The sequence below is a fragment of the Ovis canadensis genome, chromosome 20 (genome assembly GCF_042477335.2).
Source record: "Ovis canadensis isolate MfBH-ARS-UI-01 breed Bighorn chromosome 20, ARS-UI_OviCan_v2, whole genome shotgun sequence".
Classification (NCBI taxonomy): domain Eukaryota; kingdom Metazoa; phylum Chordata; class Mammalia; order Artiodactyla; family Bovidae; genus Ovis; species Ovis canadensis.
Window position 1 is genome coordinate 57,682,853 of NC_091264.1, and position 19,498 is coordinate 57,702,350.

Here is a 19,498-nt window from a genome sequence, read left to right on the forward strand (position 1 = left end):
GCTCACTGATGAGCGTCACCCCGGACCGGGGCTCACCTTCTAGCCCAACAGGCACTAAAACCAGAGCCAGGACGTTCAGCCGGGCTCGAGAGCTGGGGAAGGGAACAGCCGTCTATAGACACATGGTGGGCTGGTTGCCTTCTTCTAACACTAAGAAGAAAAGGGAGTTCAGCGCTAAAACTTGGCTGGTAGCAAGGGCAGCCTGTTTCCACCTGGGTTTCCCGCCTGTTTGGTGCTCCAGAATTCTCAGCCCCATGCGTGTAAATGTCGATCACGCTGCTGTAGGTTCGTGCACTCCCAGGCCTCTGCTCTCGGTCCGGCCAGAAGCTGTCATCAGCTTTCCATTAGGGACCAGTCATTGTTCTCTTGGGGCAGAGCTGAGCTCCAAATGTCCCTTCCCAGGCTCGGGGGCTGCAGCATCCTGAGGCTCGTCTGGTGTCCAGAGATGGAGAGGTGCCCCTCAAGGCCCCCAGCATCCCCGAGGTGTGTGGTCCAAGGGCTCCTGGCCAGGCAGGTGGTGGCACCTGCCTTCCTTTATTATCAAACGTGATGGTGACATCTGTGAAATGCAAGTAGCTCACGCATGTGTCAACTGAGTGTCCCAAGGACATCAGAGGAGTTTGCTGAGGAGCAGTACTTTGTGTGTGTGTGTGTTGGAGTATAGCCCATTAACAATGTTGTGATAGCTTCAGGTGAGCAGCGAAGGGACTCAGCCATACATAGACATGTCTCCATTCTCCCCCAGACTCCCCTCCCATCCAGGCTGCCACACAACACTGAGCAGCGTTCCACTTGCTGTACAGGAGGTCCTGTTGGTTATCCATTTTAAATAGAGCAGCGTGTACATGTCCATCCCCAACTCCCTACCTATCCCTTCCCCTGTTTTTCCCCTGGCAACCACAAGTCCATTCCCTAAGTCTGTCTCTTTCTGGAGAAACAGTACTTTTAAAAATCGTGTTTTTGACTCTTCTCAGCTCACTCTGGTCTGTTCCCTCCCTTGAGCCTTGCAGTTTGTAATGTGGATTTTTGCAGTTATCGGGTTTTCTGATGGCTGAAGTCTCCTCCTTGTACTTCCCAGGCTCGTTTTCTCTTCCAAGGCTTGAGGTTGTGGGAGACCCATGGCCTGGGTCCTGGGCAGCCCCTGCAGAGTGTAATGTCAGGATGATAAAGGCAAACTGGAGAAACTCCATGCGCTGTGAGCCCCTGCTGTTGTGAGCATGTTCTGTGGGTTCCCACATCACACGACATCAGGGCCATTTCCAGCTTGCTGTGGTTTCAAACCCTGCTTTCCCAGGGTCTGCTCCTCACAACAACCGCACAAAGTAAATATTCTCGTCCTGCTTTGCAGGGGAGAAACCTGAGGCCCAGAGACGGTAAATAATCTGCTCTGAGACACGGAATAAAAAGAAATTGTTGAACTTAAACCGCAGCCCCTGGCACCAGTCTCCCTAGGAGACTCAGCCGCCTTCCCCAGAGCAGGAGAAAGATCCAGAGAACTTGTTGCCTTCAGTGGAGGGCTCTTGGCCCCCGACTCAAGCTTACTTCCAGTCCCGTCCAGCTTGTCAGGTGAGGAGTGGTCCCGCTGGGGTCTGCCGTGCCCGTCCCCCCGGAGCTTTGGGGGCGCTCCCCTGCCTGCTCTGGGCTCTCACTGTGACCTGCCCTCTTGTGTGCCTGCAGAACATGAGCTGGATGTTCATTCAGCATCGGGCCAGGGATGGGGGTGGTATGCAGTACGCAGCTTCCTGTGCTCTAAAGGGGCAGACAGTGCCCCAGCGACCCTTGGCTGCTTCAGGAGGTCAGAGGAGAGGTGGCAGTCATTTTACTGGGAGCTGGCGGGTCTGTGTCTTGCCCCTAGTTGGAGCTTCCATGCCAGTTGTCACACAGGAGACACAGTAGGAGCTGGGGAGGAAGGACCAGGGGTCTGTCGGACTCTGAGCCTCATCTGTGGCCGTTTCTGTGGCTTCCTGGTGCTCATACCTCCTGTCTCTTAGGAGCAGGCAGGGCGGGCCTGAGGCTTGCCTTGTGTGGGGCCTTCTTGGTCCGGAAGCCTCATGCAGGAGGCAGGTGGGCAGGAGAGGGCTGGGTGCCAGCTGCAGCCTGACTCAGCTGCCCCCCTCATCAGATGGTGCCCCTCAGACTTGGTGCCTGTGCCCACAGCTGTGTGAGCATGGTGGCCCAGACCCTTTTCCTCTTTTCCAGGAAGATGTGGTGAACATGGAGTTCTTTTTTATTTCAATTTCTAGAAGAGCCACATGGAGCCTCTTTCTAGTTGGCTTTCTCTTGGTAGGGGCCAGGGCAGGTGTGCTCAGGTCGTGTGTACTGGTCAGGAGGACGCATAGCATGGAGATCTGCAAGCTTTCGGACCCAAAGCAGGACTGCAGCCTAGTTCTCTCTTGGAGCAGTCCCACAGGCTCACACTCTTCAGATGGTTTTTATCCATTTTGATTTTTTTCCCCAGATATTTAAAAACTGTAGTAAATACGGTTTTTCCAGTGGTCATGTATGGATGTGAGAGTTGGACTGTGAAGAAAGCTGAGCGCCGAAGAATTGATGCTTTTGAACTGTGGTGCTGGAGAAGACTCTTGAGAGTCCCTTGGACTGCAAGGAGATTCAACCAGTCCATCCTAAAGGAGACCAGTCCTGGGTGTTCATTGAAAGGACTGATGCTGAGGCTGAAACTCCAATATTTCGGCCACCTCATGCAAAGAGTTGACTCATTGGAAAAAACCCTGATGCTGGGAGGGATTGGGGGCAGGAGGAGAAGGGAATGACAGAGGATGAGATGGCTGGATGGGATTACTGACTCGATGCACATGACTTTGGGTGAACTCTGGGAGCTGGTGATGGACAGGGAGGCCTGGCGTGCTATGATTCATGAACTGAACTGAACTGATGCATAATATAAAAATTACCATCTTAACCGATTTAAGGGTACTGTTCAGTGATATTCACTATATTCATAATGTACAACCATTACCACCAACCATCTCCAGAACTCTTTCATCTTGTAAAACTAAAGCTCAGTTCAGTTCAGTCGCTCAGTCATGTCCAACTCTTTGCGACCCCATGGACTGCAGCATGCCAGGCTTCCTTGTTCATCACCAACTCCCGCAACTTGCTCAAACTCATATCCATCGAGCTGGTGATGCCATCCAACCATCTCATCCTCTGTCGTCCCCTTCTCCTCCCACCTTCAATCTTTCCCAGCATCAGGGTGTTTTCAAATGAGTCAGTTCTTCATATCAGGTGGCCAAAGTGTTGGAATTTCAGCTTCAGCATCAGTCCTTCCAATGAATATTCAGGGCTGATTTCTTTTAGAATTGACTGGTTTGATCTCCTTGCAGTTCAAAGGACTCTCAAGAGTCTTCTCCAACACCACAGTTGAAAAAAATCAGTTCTTTGGTGCTCAGCTTTCTTCATAGTCCAATTCTCACATCTGTACAGAAAACCATAGAAACTACTAGAAAAACCATAGCTTTGACTAGACAGACCTTTGTTGGCCAGTAATGTCTCTTTTAATATGCTGTCTAAGTTGTTAAACTAAAGCTCTGCCCCTAGTAAACAATAACTCTCTATTTCCCTCTCTCTCCAGCCCCTGGCAACTACTAGTCTACTTTTTCTCTGGTTTTGCCTACTTTAAGCAGCTCACATAAGTGGAATTGTATAACATTTGTGCTTTTGTGACAGGCTTGCTTCACTTAGCAGGATGCCCTCCAGGTGCCTCCATGAGGACATCTCATGCTGTAGCATGTGTCAGAATTCCATCTCTTTTTCAGACTGAATAATATTTTGTGTGTGTGTGTGTATGTCACATTTTAAAAATCCATTCATCTGTTGATGGGTATGTAGCTTGCTTGTACGGGTGAAATCAGTCTGTACAAGTCACTTCAGTCGTGTCCAGCTCTTTGCGAGCCTATAGACCACAGGCTGCCAGGCTCCTCTGTTCATGGGATTCTCCAGGCAAGAATACTGGAGTGCATTGCCATTTCCTTCTCCTGAAGAGCAACAGGTTGCTTGTACCTCTTATGAGTAATGCTGCAGTGAATATCAATGCGCAAATACCTCGTCAAGACCTGGTTTTCCATAATTTTGACTATATACCCAGAAGTGGGTCAGATGCTTTTCTGCTCCTCTGAATCCTATCTTAGCTCAGCTCTGGTGTAACATGAGCCTTCAAGTCATGGCCAACGGCCTGACCCCTGACGCCAGACTGCCTGCATTTTAATCTCGGCCCTGTCTCTTATGAGTTTTGGGGCTTTTGGCAAGTGACTTCACCTTTCCAACCTCAGTTTTCCCGTCTGTAACGTGGTGACAATGGCAGTATGTAACTCAGAGGGTTGTGAAGAGGATTGAATGTGTTAATAAGCATCAAGTCCCAAGAATGCTGCTTGGCCTGTGGTAAGTTATTTAAGTTTTAGAGCTGCCACATTATTGTTGTTATTATACTTGTTATTAATATTATAATCTTCATATGGGTGTGCTCACAGGCAGTTCCCTAGATTGGATGGTGAAGTCCAAAACATTTAAAAAAGAAAAACTTGGTAAAACTTCAAAATCATGCAGATATATGAAAGGAAGACATTTTTCTAACACTGTCTGCATTAATCAGAGGTATTCACAATTTTCCAGCGGCTCAGTGGTAAAGAATCCACCTGCGATGCAGGAGACCCAGGTTTGATCCCTGGGTCGGGAAGATACCTGACCTAAGAAATGGCAACCCACTCCAGTATTCTTGCCTGGAAAATCCCATGGACAGAGGAGCCTGGTGGGCTACAGTCCATGGGGCTGCAAAAGAGTCGAGCATGACTTAGGGACTAAAAACAAAAAAGGATCACAGTTCTTCTTTGTATTTCCTTCTATACATTTTCAAGACTGCTTTCAGCAGACCTGCTGTGAGGGGAATGGTGGCCCCTCAGACACCACTTTTTTGTGAGAATCACATTTGTTCCCATGCATGTGCTTCATCTAGGAGAATCTATTATTTAAAACCGCATTAGATGTAGGGGAAATAGCCAGTTAAAGCAAGTTGTATTTAAACTAGTTCCTTGGGTAAAAGCTCTAGTCACACTCATTCACACAGTTCGCCCTACGAGCTGACTGTCTGGAACTGTCAAATCAGGGTATGGTCTTCCCACCAGAGCACCTCCTGTTTCCACCAAGAAGAAAATTCTTGCTAAGAACCCTTGGCCTCAGCTTTCAGGAAAGCCTTTTGTTTAAACAAAGGAACCAGCCCAGTGGTATCTGGGTGAACACCTGCTTCCTTCTGGGATGGAAATGATCTGAATCGAAAGGAAGGGGGCTTTCTTTTCTCTTTCTATGTTCGCATCCACCTGGAGCAGCGCGTGACTTCCTTGTGAAAGGCCGCCGTGTATATCTGTATGAGTTGCTGCTTTCTGGGGAGTGTCTGGTTCTGTCCAGGGAAGACATTTAAACTAAGTTCTGAGCAAGTAGGGAAGTGAGAGGATGAAGCGGGATGTTTATTGGGTGGCTTCTGGGGTGGGAGCTGGGGAGGACATGGGGACTCTGTGTTGTATCTTGGGGACACTGAGCATCACTTGCTAAACCTCAGCACCCTCCTCTGTGTTGGGGGCTGGTCTCTCTGGTCCCTTCTAGCTATGACATTCTCTGCTGTCTTTTACTCTTCAGAGCATCTCACCGGGCGGCATGAGTTCCATGGACCTCTGGTTCCACCTGGGGTTTTCACAGCATCACAAACCATAAAGATGAACTTAATGTTCTTTTTGTCGTCATTTCAACCTAAGGGCTGACTCGCAGCCTTAACTGCAGGAAGGCATGGTTAGTGAAAGTGGAGACTGTGCATGTGTATCTGTGTGTCTGTGCACATTGTGTGTTCAGCTGTGTGCTTGTGTGTATGTTTGCGGGTGTGTGATTGGCGTGTTGGTGAGCAGGTCTGTGTGTATGTGTGTGCGTGTTCTGTGTGTATGTGCAGAGGCGACGGAGGAGGGTCCCAGCCAACGCCTAGTTTTCTGAAAGCCTATTGATCTGTGCTTTTCCTTCCTTGGGCAAGAATACTGGAGTAGGTAGCCATTCCCTTCTCCAGGGGGATCTTCCCAATCCAGGCATTGAACCCAGGTCTCCCACATTGCAGGCGGACTCTTTACCATCTGAACCACTAGGGAAGCCCATTTCTCCTCAAGGAAAGTATAGCTTATAATTTCAGATTTTGCCCCCTGATATTTCCCAGAGGAAGAAACCTGTCATTGATTGTCTCACCACAGGTTGCTATGTCTGATTGATTGACAGCCCTGGAGAAAGGCTATACTTACCCAGCAGACCTTCTGGACTCTCACTGGAGACCCTCTGCAGACAGGAAGGGCTTCTGACCCAGTAACCTAAATAGTCGCTCCTGTGACTTTCATCTCAGTGAAGGCACAAATGTGTTAGATGCTAAAAATGCCAGTTGAATTGTGGAATGATTTTTTTTTTTAATCTGCCTCTCAGAGGGAAGGCTAACGAAGACTGATAAGGCAGAAGCACAGGTAGAAGGGACAGAACTTGTGGGTGGACAGCCTTTTGTGCACTTGCAAATACAGGGCTGGGGGAGGTAGGAGAAGATAGATGGGGCGTCTCTGAAAACACAGATGCATGGACTGTCTCCTGCTGAAGAGTAACTGTCTAGTTTTCTTTTCCTTGGATTTTTATAGGCATGTGACTGCACTAATATGGGGAGGGAAAAGAAAGCTTAAAGTATCCATCCTACAGTGTACCACACTTTATTTACTCACAATAAAATGTTACATATATATTCCTTATGGAGCACTTCCTGTGTGCCAGGCACTGGGCTAAGAATTTTTGCTTTTATGATTTTTGAAAAATGTATATTTTGTATTAGTTAATGGGTGTTTTTATGTGTCTTTGGTTACGTCCAACTCTTTGGAACCCATGGACTGTGGCCTGCTCGGCAACTCTGTCCATGGGATTCTTCAGGCAAGAATACTGGAGTGGGTTGCCATGCCCTCCTCCAGGGGATCTTCCCGACCCAGGGATTAGACCCATGTCTCCTTTGGTCAATGCAGGAGCATCCTTTACCATTGAGTCACCTGGGAAGCCCTATTTTGAATTAGACTATCATTGATTTACTATGTTGTGTTAGTTTCAGGTATATAGCAGAGTGATTCAGTTAGACATAAATTGTATCTATTCTTTTTCAAAAGCTGTCCCCATTCGAGTCATTACAGAATGCTGAGCAGAGTTCGCTGCTGGGCTGAGAATTCTATGTGAGTTATCAGTCCTAGGTTGTCTCCAGCTTTTTTCTATTCTAAATTGTACTTAGATGAATATCTAAGCAAAGAGCTTTTTGCCTGGTTTGTTCATCCTGTTTAGAGTGAATTCTTCTAAACACAATTACTGGGCGTGGAATTTTTAAAAAACTACTCTTAAAACACACTGCTGTGTTGCTGTGGTACCATGTCACACTTCCACATGGAGGAGGGTGGCCCCGTGCCTGCTTCCTCCTAAAGACTCGGAAAGTCAGCCCCTTTGTTGAAGGAGAGGTGTGTCAGCCTGCTGTGTAAACTCCTAAAAGTTTAGATACCTGACCAAGTTTATTCCAGAGACTTAGAGAGACGGACACGGCTGAGCGACTTCACTTTCACTTTTCATTTTCATGCATTGCAGAAGGAAATGGCAACCCACTTCAGTGTTCTTGCCTGGAGAATCCCAGGGACCGGGGAGGCTGGTAGCTGCCTTCTATGGGGTCGCACAGAGTTGGACATGACTGAAGCGACTTAGCAGCAGCAGCAGCAGCGAGAGCGCGCAGCTCTTTAATTCCATTTCTATGTGATACAAATCAGTGGCATGCGCTTTTCTGGTGGCCCAGTGGTTAAGAAGCTGCTTGCCAGTACAGGGGATGCGGGTTCGGTCCTGGGTTGGGAAGATCCCCTGGAGAAGGAAATGCAACCCACTCCAGCACTCTTGCCTGGGAAGTCCCATGGACCGAGGTGTCTAGCGGGCTACAGTCCATGGGGTCACAAAGAGTGAGCTCCACTGAGTGACTGAGCACAGCCACATTGCAACGAGAAAACACACACACCCTTGCTCTCATGGAGCTGGGATGTGGAGCCCCGGAGGCCCTGCCCCTCCGGGAAGTTAAGGTCCAATCTTACCCCCTCGGCCTCCCCACCAGGCCTTGCAGCCGTGTTCCCTGAGGCTTGGCTGTCACCCTTCAGATGCAGGGCTGTGTGGACAGATGGAAGGGTCTTTATTCGGAAACAGGTCTATGAACCCAGAGGACCCAACTGGCCTTGGATTCTCTAGTGAAAAATGGTCTTTTCTTCATCCAGACCTAGTTTTTTTTTTTAAGGTGTGGGTTCAGTTCCATGCAGGCCAACAAGCCTTCTGCGTGCCCGTTGTCACTGGAGACAAGACAGCAGACAGACCAAGTCCTGCCCACCTGGAGCTGAGAGCTGCCAGGGGGGAGGAGGAGCCCCGAAGGGGTGATTGCAGCCCCTCAGCTGGCATGGGCGCCTTGTCTGAGAGTGGCACGGGGAGGGGTCGGTGATGGGGCCCCTCAGGCCCTCCGACCCTCGAGTGGAGATCTGCAGGAAGCCAGACCTGCGACTGCCTGGGTACGTTCACAGGTTGGATGCCGCGGGTGGGGCACAGTGAGCACAGAGGGGTGGGAGCCAGTTTCAGATGCTCCATGACAGGGGAGCCCAGGGGGCACCAAGGGAGTGAGCGGGGGAGAGTCAGAGGAGGAGGGTGGGCTCTGGGGGAGGGAGGCACCGTGGACGCCCGGGAAGCACGGTGGCGAGCACTCAGATTCCGCATTAGCCGCGCTGCAAAGCCGCCGGAGGGTCAGTAGCAGGATGGTGACGTGACCTGGTGCCCTGCTTCGTGCCCTGGGTTAGCAGAGGGCAGGGGTGGAAGCGAGGAGAGCGACAGCTCCCGGGGGGCAGAGGATGGTGGCAGAGTGGGACGTGAGGAGTGGTCCCCGGCAGCACACCGAGGAGGAGCGAGTTCAGACGTCTCTTGCCTTCACGCCATCCCTCGGAGTAGACCTCCGGAAGCTTTCCCTCCCCGCCCCGGGGAAGAGCAGGGACTTCTAAAACCGTCTGTTCCCTCTTTGGAATCATCATCTTAAAACCTCAGCCACATCCATCGCCTTTTGGAAGGACACCTTTCTCTCAAATTGTCACGAATCTTTCTTTCCAAGTTCTTTCTTCAACAGGAAATGCAGGAGAAGTCCAACACGGCAGGCCAGGCTTGAGTCTGAACCATCTGTCTGTTTCCCCCCACACCAAGCCTTCTGCTGGATGGGAACTTAAGAAAACACCCCACAAAACCAGGAACCACCTGCCAGAGCTCCGTAACTATATAGTCCGGCCAGGAAACACACAACAGACAATCGTTGGGACGCATTTTGAATGCCCCGTGAGCTTCAGCACCTGTCGGGCTTCCTCCTAGGGCTCTGCATTATTGATGAGCTTAGTAGAAAGGGCTGAGAAACAGTTCCCAGTATTCAGGAAGATGTCGTAGAACAGGGCTCAGGAGTCCTTGCTGTTCTTTCCAGCTCTGCCAGATGTGTGCCTTTCGAGCATCATCCTTGCTGGGTCTGCTCCTTCATCTTGAATAGGAGCCCCGGACAGCTTGGTTTCTAAAATACCTTTCAGCTTTAACATCTTTTGATTCCAAGGAAGCGCTGAATAAGAAACAAGAAGAGGTGGTGACTGAGGAACCCAGTACTGTGGGCTTTAGGAGAGAGAGTCCTTCCAGTGGTGGTGTGGGTTTGAATTTAGGCAAACTTCTCTGTGCTACTTTTTAGGGCATCTGCATTAATGATTTTCAAGATGTCAGGGGCTGCCTGACTTGGCTTATTCTGTTAAAGGAAGGATGAGCAAACTGAGCACAAGGGTTAAAAAAAAAAATTTCTTCTATGCTAGGGGAATCATTCACATGGCTGCATATTCCGCAGAAAGACCTAATTTGATCAGCTTTGTGTCAGTCAGATTCTGTATCTGGGTTGGACTTCTGCATCTCAGAAGAGAAAGTAATGAGACAGGGACAATTATCCACCCAAGAAGTGACAGTTTCCTGCAGTTCCAGCCTTCTTTTTTTTTTTTTCTGTTCAATTCACTATTTCCTTATTTATAGTCTTGCCTGTCTCCTGCAGTGGCTTTGGTGTAGATTTTAGAGTAGGTGAGTGGCTGGCTTCTAAAAATGACAGCCTTAGTCCAGGTCTGTGGCTGCAGCCAGATCAGGAAGCCTGATTGATGCCTTTCTGTCTCCTTGCCTACAAGTCAGACCATCCTCCCAGGCTCGAGAGGATGGGGTACCCAAGGCATTTGTAGGAAGTCCCTTTCTCTTCTCCCCTTTTTTTCATTTCCTCATTGTGCCCGCTGCTTACTGTTATAAAATTCACCTGTACATTGACAAGTGTGGTCCACCTTTTCCTGAATGTATCCTTACTAAAATGAGTGTGTGTGCTCTCCACTGAGGGTAGATTATACTCTTTCAACTTAATCATCTCCCGGCAGGCTCCCAAACCAGACACATGTTATTGTTTCAACAGTGATGTGGCGACGGGTGGCATTATTCAAGCTGTGCTGGAAAGAACTCCATGTCCCAGGATTTCTTTACCTGGTGCATTTATGAGCAGCTGTCCCTGGACTGACAGCTTTGTTGCTGTTTTGAGCTGACCTTGTCCTGGGTCTTTGTCTGATGGGCTGCTTGACACCATAAGGACCCTTCCAGGCTGAGTAACGCCATCTGTGCTGGTGGCATCGCTGCATTGGTAACAGCACTGGTACTTGGTGCCTCTAGGTTTGTCTCCTGGCTTTGTTCTTGGTTGTTGTTGTTGATGAGTCATTAAATCATGTCCAACTCTTTGCAGCCCCACAAACTGCAGCATGCCAGGCTCCTCTGTCCTTCACTATCTCCCAAAGTTCGCTCAGATTCACATCTGTTGAGTCGGTGGTGCTATCTAACCATCTCATCCTCTGCTGCCCCCCTTCTTCTTTTGCCTTCAATCTTTGCCAGCATCAGGGCTTTTTCCAATGAATTGGCTCTTTTCATGAGGTGGCCAAAGTATTGGAGATTCAGCATCAGTCCTTTCAATGAATGTACAGGGGTTGATTTCCTTTAGAATTGATTGGTTTGATCTCCTTGCAGTCCAAGGGACTCTCAAGAGTCTTCTCTAGCACTACAGTTCAAAAACATCAATTCTTTGGTGCTCAGCCTTCTTTGTGGTCCAACTCTCACATCCATACATGATTCCTGGAAAAACAATAGCATTGACTATGTGGACCTTGGTCAGACTTGCCCTTGGAGCTGCCTTAAATCAGTTGGACTACTGGGCAGTTGTCAGGTTGTTTTGGAAACTATTTCTAGTCTCAGCCATTGGCAGTAGGAATACCTAGCATGGAGTCCTAGAGTATGCTGGAGTGCAGGGTAACCCAGCACATGCTTCATTTTGAACACATTGTCCTTCAGAGTGTCACGTTTATAGTTGGTGCTTTATAAACAAGCTGACTAATTGAGTTAATCTTGTCCTTTGGTTAAATGACAATCGTGGAGATGATAATTACGATTGTGGAAGTAGTTGGAGAACTACTGCAGTGGCCGTGTCTGAGCTGGTTCTTCCCTGGACCCCATTCATCCTACCAGCAAAGCCTAACCACTCTTGACTCTCATGTACATCTCCAGCCTGTCCACCTTTCTGTCCCCTAGTACCCATCATTGCCGTATTGCTTAGATAATGCACGTAAAACTCTTTCTGCAAAGCCTGGCACATGTGGAGTACTCAATAATGGGTAGATAGAAATGTTTGCTGTGAATAATTGAAGAAAGTATAATACAGCTATTAAAACCTTTCAGAACCTTCCCATCACCCTTAGGATCAGAATCAAACCTCCTTCTGTGACCGACAGCTCTATCTGCTGCCCGCTCTCCCCCTTCACTTAGGGACACTTGCCTCTGTGATGACTTACCGGCCAGACTGACTTACCGTCATTTTTTGGACCCGCCACGCTTTCACACAACCCAGGACCATCCTGTGTGCTGTCTCTCCTCTCTCACTTTTTCTCATCCTTAAGATTTTAGCTTAAATGTCACTTCAGCGAGGGCTTCCCTGGTCTCACTATTGACAGTACGTCCCCTCTCATTATTCTCTGTCACAAACTGCGTTTGATTACTTCCCAGACCTTCCACGACCTGAAATGCCATCTCCTTCTGTTCACTTGTTTCTCAACTGACTCCCCAACGAGACCCTAAGTTCCAGGAGGAAGGACAGGCACATGTTTGCCTGGCACATGGTTGATGCTAGAAACACAGGGTCAGTGTTTTTGAATGAATGGATGAATAGAAAACTGAACATTGATCCTAATAAATGACGCTAATGATGGGGTAGACGAGTGGCCTTCATGTGCCAAACACTAAACCGCATGCTTCGCGTTCATCATCTCGTTTAGCCCTTTCCATGGTCCAAAACAGATCTTCGCCTCCTGAGGAAGTGAGCCATCAAATTAGTCAACTTGCCCAGGTATTGAAGCCAAACCCCACAGGTTCTGGTCTGTTACTTAAAGCCACATCCTCCCCACTCCATTGTGGTCCCAGACATGGACAGATGCCCCTCCTCGAGGGAAGATGAGGATGGGAAGGTATCCCAGGTCTGCAGGGCTGGACCACCCCTGGTGGCATCCAGGTGCTGAGAGCTTTGTGTTGTGTTCTGAGCTTGGGTGGCCAAGACAAGGTGGGTAGAGGGGGTGGGCTGACTCTACCAGGCTGCCTTTATGCCCATAGAGAGAACACCCCCCCCGTGGAGGGGATGTCAGGGATGAAAGTTCTCAGTGGGTGGAAGAGCAGGGCAGACAGGCTGCAAAGAAAGGTCACGTTTCCCATAAGCGGGCATGTGCTAGAGCGATCTCGTGAGGAGACATGTGTATTCAGGTTCTGGGAAGAGTGGAAGAGGGGCAGGGGATCAACTCTTAAGAGGACATGAGAAGGGAGGTTGTCTGGGTCCAGCCCCTGAGGCATGTTTTAAGTGTCCTTCCCAAGAAGGGCCGCAGCACTGGGGAGCGACCTGAATCCAGGCTGTGAAGAGCGAGTCCTTGTAGTAGACAGGTGGGCTCCTTCCCTGCCGCTGGGTGCCCTGGGACATCATCCCGGTGCCCTTTCCCTTCAAGGCTGAGTCTGTTCCCTGCCTGGACACTGCAGCCGCTGGTCACCCGCAGGCACAGCAGGTGGCCTTCTGCTTCTAACCACGTGAGCTGGGATGACAATGGCCGACACTGAGTTACGGCCTTTTCTGGCTAACACCATATTCATGGCATTCTAGGGCCTCTCCCTCCCTTGCCTTTTTTTAAAAAAGAGAAATGTAGTTAATTTACGATATTACGTTAGTTTCAGGTGTACAGCAAAGTGATTCAGTTATACATATATATATTTATTCTTCTCCATTGTAGGTTATTATAACAGACTGAATATAGTTCCCTGTGCTATTCAGTAGGTCCTTGTTTATTTGATACGTAGTGGTGTGTATCTGTTAATCCCAAGCTCCCAGGTTATCCCTCCCGACTCCCTTCCCCTCTGGTAACCCTGGTTTATCTTCTTGACTTGGTTTTCTATGTCTGTGAGTCTGTTTGTGTTACGTAAATAACCTCCCTCCCTTGTCTTGTTTAAAATTAAAATTCCTTGCTCTTACTGAATCTATCTCCTGCCTCAGACTGAATATCCTGATTGCTGGCATCAGCTGAGTGACACCCTGTACAAGTCCAGGCCCGTGGTCTTGACAGCTGACGTGTATCAGGCGCTTCCTGCGTGCCAGGCCCTCTCCACGACCACCAGTGACGTGGATGCTGTTTATCCGTCTCCACGGACAGCTGAGGTTGGGGAGGCCCCGGGGATCCTGTGAGAAGGGCCTGAGGTCACGCACGTGGCAAGTGGTGATGTCAGAGTTTGCTCTCAGGCTGGCTCTCCCCGACCCCGTGCTGGGAAGGGTGTCAGGCCAGAGACAGCCGTGAGCACGCTGGGCTGCCAGACACCCCTCCCATCCTGTTTCAGAGCAGCGGCTCGGCTGGTCGGCCTGTCCAGTCTCTGCTGGCTAGCTGTGTTTAGCTGGGTGGATGTGCGGCGGGGCTGGCTGACTCTGGCGCTCTCCAAATTCTTAAGCACTGATGCCGGTGTCACGCGATCTGGGCCTCCTTCCTGTGTGACCGCACTGCCATCTCCAGTCATTCCCAAATATGCACATGCCTTCTTCCCATCCACAGGGCAAGATGCTAATGAACAGGGTCATGCTTTGTCTTTCTCTGCTGGTCTCCCCAGAGCCCCTGGCATATTAGGGTGTGCTTAGAAATGGTTCAGTGCCAGTTAGCCTGACCCAGGGATAGAGAAGACTCCTCTTAGGTGGAAGGCTTCTACAGGTAGACAAAAGCTGCATCAGACTGGTATTAACAAGTCCAGTGATATTAATAAGTATTGGGACTGGTATTAACAAGTCCTTCTCTGTCTGTAGAACAAATGTGGTTTGCTTTGGCAACTGTTAAGCAGAGGAAAACATCACCTGTAGACCCCAGAACCTGATTTCTGGGATGTTTTAGGGCCTGATCCATCTCATGCCTTTTCTTTTTTTAATTAAAAAAAAAAAACAAAAAAAACTTATTTGGCCGCACTGGGTCTTAGTTGTGGCACCCGAGATCTCATTTCCTGACCAGGGATGGAACCTGGGCCCCTGCATTGGGAGCGTGGAATCTTAGCCACTGGACCACCAGGAAAGTCCCTCTTACACCTTTCCTACTGGCCTCTTTGTAGTGAGCGTCTCTGTGCTGCTTAACTCCCAAAGGCACTTCTGTTCTCAGTAATCTGTTCGAAAGACAGTGCCAAACTGAACTCTGAGATTGAACCTGGTTTGCTCAGTGCAGTCTTGGGGGCTGATCTGCCAGGTTGTTTGTTTGCTTCTGCAGTGGGTTGGTTCACCCACGTGCTTGTTTGAGGGGAGCGCAGGCTGTCGGACAGGCTGGGCGGTGGGAGCCGGTGTGGCCTTGGTGAGAGCGGACAGTTGCATGCTTCAGGGTGGTGTTTTCCTTCCCACCCCCAGTTTGGCCAAAGAATGCTCAGACATTCTTTTCAGGTTGCCTCACCCTTGGCTTACTTTGGATAACAAGAGTAAAGAGCTGAATTCCAGCCATGTGGGAGCTCCCAGCGCTTCTGGACTCAATGCCTCCGTGGGTACCTTCCATTAGAAAAGATTTTGATCGTTTGTCTTGGACCAGACCTCCTCTTTTGATTATCCTTGGCTGACGAATGCATGGTTGTTACTCTTCATTGTCCTGGCTGATTCCGGCCAGACTCGTGTACCTTGGTGGAAGGAGAGAGAGTGGAGACCACTGACAGCTAAACAGTCCCCAGCAAGCGGTGACCTGCACCCCCCGCCGCCTGTCCCTGGGAAGATTTGTGAGCTTGAAAGTTCACCTCTGGTTCCCTTCTCCAGCTGCCCGAGGGAGTGTGAAAGGGTCAGGGCACCATGGGCCAACGCCCCACCAAACCATGTGGCTGGAAACCTACGAGAGAGAGAGCATGCCAGGAGACAGCAGAACGTAGTCTCGGGGGCAGACTTTGAGGGGACGTGATGGCCAAGGCTAATGGGATGGCAGAGCCTGGGCGGAGGCATCAGCCTGGGTGCGCTCGGGGCTCTAGTACAACGTCTGCCCAGTTCAGATTTTCCTGGGCTTCTCGTGCATACTGTGGCTGCCACTGAGGCTGCCTAGAGGACTGAACGGTGCTGAGCAAACAGAGCGTGCTTGTCATCATAGCAACTGCGTCACATCTCTCAGATGCTCCGCTCTCCGAGGCAGACAGGATCCCAAGGGCTTCTCAGATGCAGGTTTGGTGGTGGCCTTGCTCGGAGGAGCCCCCTTCACCTCTTCACTGCTGCAACTTTCATGCTTCAAAGACAGGAGGCAGAGGTACTCAGATGTTGCGGGGCTCTGGACTGTGTGAGCCCAGAAGAGGGGGTAAGATGAGGGGAGTGGAAGGCAGACACGTTCTCATTGATTGTGCATCCAAAGGCTGATTCTCTCACCCAAGGCCTGGCACCACTGGTATAAGACTAACAAGAGGTGGGGAGGGGGCAAGTGTTAAAAATACTTTATATCTGATATCACCAATCAGATGCAATGCTGGCTCTGCTTCCACATGGATTCACACTGGCTGAACATCAGTTCTGCTAAAATAACAGTCAACCTTTGTGTGTCTTAGTTTACCAGGGTTGCCGTGACAGAGTCCCGTAGATGGAGTTGCTTCAGCAACAGTTACTTCCTCACGGCCTGGAGGCTATAAATCTGAGATCAAGGTGTTGGCACGGTTGGTTTCTTCTGAGGCCTCTGTTCTTGGCTTGTAGACAGCCACCATCTCCCCGTGTCTTCACGTGGACTTCCTTCTTTACACGCCTGTGTCCTAATCACTCCATCTTTTAAGGACACGAGTCATGCTGGGTTAGGGCCCACCCTCGTGACCAATTACCTCTTGAAAGACCCTGTCTCCAAGTGCAGTCACATTCTGGGGTCCTGGGAGTGAGGACGTCTGCATCTGAATTTCCAGGGACACAGTTTGGCTCCTAACACACATTATGGGCTCAGTGATATTAGTGGTATTAGTGGTCCTTTTGGCCCTTCCTGGCCTGGCACTGTGCTCGGCACTCCTTGAGGACCTTCTCCTCTAATCCCTGCAATAGCTCTAAGGTAGCTATGAGTATTTGCCCCATTTTACAGAGGAGGAAACAAGGGCACGAAGAACTTGAGAACGTGGCAGAGCCAGAACTGGGCATCCTGGTTCTAAAGTCCGTGTGCTGAGCATTTCTGTGCAGCCTTAGAAACAAAGGCTTAGCCCAGCTCTCTGACCAGAGGCTGTCGGGGGGAGGTCTCACTTTAATTTGTTGGGAGAAGAAAACACCGAGATGCTCTTTCACCCGCAAGCATGGTTCCTCCTGCAGGCTGGGAGGACAAGCCTTTATCCGTGGGGCCATCCGCCGACCTTTCTGTATGGCAGGAGGTCAGAGGAGAACTGCAGTCTGTGTATCCTCACCCTGTGGAGGACGAGGCAGGCCGATGGCCAGAGGTGGGCCCGGAGCTGTTCTCACAGCTGACTTCTCTGGTCCTAGGTGTCCCTTTGCCTGGAACCTTCCATCTGTTGCTCCTTGCTCCTTCTGGCAGGGCTGGAAGGGAAGGGCAGTGGCTGAGAGGGCTACACGTGAGCTTGGCTGCTGGGAGGGTCCTAGCTATGCCTGGTGAGAGCTTGAGGCCTTATTGTGCCAGAGGGTATGAGGTCCTGGTTACTTTGAAAGCATTTCCACTGTTGCCTTCAAGTCAAGGTGCTTTGAAGAAAGATGGGCCCTTAGTTGCCCAGACAGAGGGTGAGGGGTGGGGTTGGGGGGGGTAGGTAAGGTTTATAGTTCTCAGTGTCAGGGCAGCCAGACATGTCTTTTCTTCCCAACCTTCTCTTCCTCCTTCGCTCTTTCTCTCCTTTTTCATCCAGACTGGTCAGACCTCTGCTGGTCTCTCCCGGGAGCCTCCTGACATGAATCCTGAGCTTTCGCACTGCTCCCCACTTTCCTCCTGCCAGCATCCTCGGTGACCAGCACCCTCCTCTCCATATTCCTTGTTACTGTCAGAATTTCCCAGCACTGTGTACATGCTCCCTTCTTCAGAGGTCAGCTAATCCACCCAAATGCAGGGTGAACCACTGTGGGTATTAGAGCCTAGCCCTGGGCAACTGAATCCAGAGCACACCTCCCTTATCTCGACCGAAGGGATGTCTCCAGAATGTCAGGGAAAAGAGTTCAGACCTCTTAGGTCCCGGGATTTTATTTCCCTGAGTTACCTGCCTTTTAAAAGAAGCCCCTGATGGCTCAGTGGGTAAAGAATCTGCCTGCAATGAGGGAGACAGTTTCGATCCCTGGGTCAGGAAGATCCCCTGGAGGAGGAAATGGCAACTCACTCCAGCATCGTTGCATAGAGAATCCCTTGGCTAGAGGATCCTGGCAGACTGTAGTCCAAAAGGTCACAAAGAGTCGGACATGACTGAGTGGCTAACCACACACCTGCCTTTCTGACGTCATTTGCCTCAGTTGGCCTTGGACGCCCATCCTGCCTTCAGAATCTCGCCAGTCTCAAAACGTGAATCTTTTCAGGAACTCAGCAGGTTCTGTTTCATTTCAGTTTCTTTCTTATCTGTCGAGTTCCAGTACTGGAATCCTTTTTACTAAAGCTGCTGTATGGTAAACTCCACTCTTAAGCTATTTCTTACCTATAAATCTACCCCTCTTCCTACATGAAAACACCACTGGGTAGCAGCCATGTAACTTAGTGATGGGTGTTTGATGGGACTCAGAGTTTCATTTTCTTCTTCGGGTTTTTCTGGGTTGTTGACAAAAACAAATTAATAAATATGTGTCATTGCACCAAAAGCCTTAAAAAGCCCCTGATGCTGGGAAAGATTGAAGGCAAAAGCCAATAAAGTCATCCCCAGATAAGTGAACATTTCAGTAAGCAAATGTCTCAGCCCAACCCAGGCGGACACTGAAGACGCTGAAGGTGAAGAGCCCAAGGTCTGTGCCGGCCTCACACTGTCTGCCATTGATGACATCTCTCATTTGCTTGTGGCAGGATTTCATTCCGACCCACTGTCCTAGTTCCCTTCATTTCCTGAGTTACTCTTCTGAGCTCCTTCTCGTGGCTGCCTTCTCTTTCCTCCCTGCCAGGTTCACATGGGCAACTCTCACAGGCAAATATAAACCTTTACTGGAAGAAAAAGTAGCAGTAGACAAAATACCTTCTCATCACAATTAACAGTGGTTTTTCTTCTTCTTTTTTTTTTTTTTTTCCTGTAAGCAAAATGTGCCCCTTATCAAACTTCTGCTTCAAACCAGAGGGAGAAACTAGAGGAAGCTGGCCTCACTGCCCGAGATAAGGTCCTTGCTGTATTGTGCGGAAAATGTAATTAGGCACAAGCAGATGATGGGCCCTGCCTGCCTCCAGCCCGAGGAGGAAAGGCAGTTAACCTCCGCCTGCCTAACTGGGGCCCAAGGTCATGTTCAATTGTGTTCTGACCGGGCAGCTATTTCCCCAGCTGGAGAGCGAAACTGTCAGTTCAGAAACATTCTCTACCTGGAGACAAACGCTCCTGGGGGGCGCTTGGCGGCTCTCCCTTCTGTGGCGTCGGGTAGCGAAGGGCACGCTTCTCGCATACCTTCCCCGGATTACAGTTTATCTGGGAGCAAAGCCAAGCACTCCATCCTTTGGGAGCTGACCCAAGAAGAGAGCTTCTGTGAACTTCTGCTCTCTGGTTGGGCAATCTTGGAGAGTCAGTTGGGAGGGTGTGAGGAGGGAGGGAGTCGAGTCAGAGTCACCCTATCTATTTCATCACCAGCCACGTTAGACAAAGGGTTTGTGTCTGCAGTTCTCTCCTGGTGGAGCTCAGTGACTCAGGAAAAGCCGTCTGACTAAATCCTGTTGCAATAACTTATCCTCTGAACCCCATTGGT

At 49.9% G+C, this 19,498-nt stretch overlaps 1 protein-coding gene across 2 annotated transcripts in view; it reads left to right on the forward strand.

The window, feature by feature from the left end:
• GFOD1 (Gfo/Idh/MocA-like oxidoreductase domain containing 1) overlaps positions 1-19,498 on the forward strand; it is a 97,038-nt gene that overhangs the window by 41,485 nt on the left and 36,055 nt on the right. The window contains exon 1 of one of the 2 annotated variants that reach the window (XM_069563019.1): positions 1,485-1,566. The exons of the other annotated variant lie outside the window; for it this stretch is intronic. The gene's annotated coding sequence lies outside the window, so the exon portion shown is untranslated. Of the gene's footprint in view, positions 1-1,484; positions 1,567-19,498 lie in introns of those variants that run through there. 2 annotated transcript variants of the gene reach the window in all.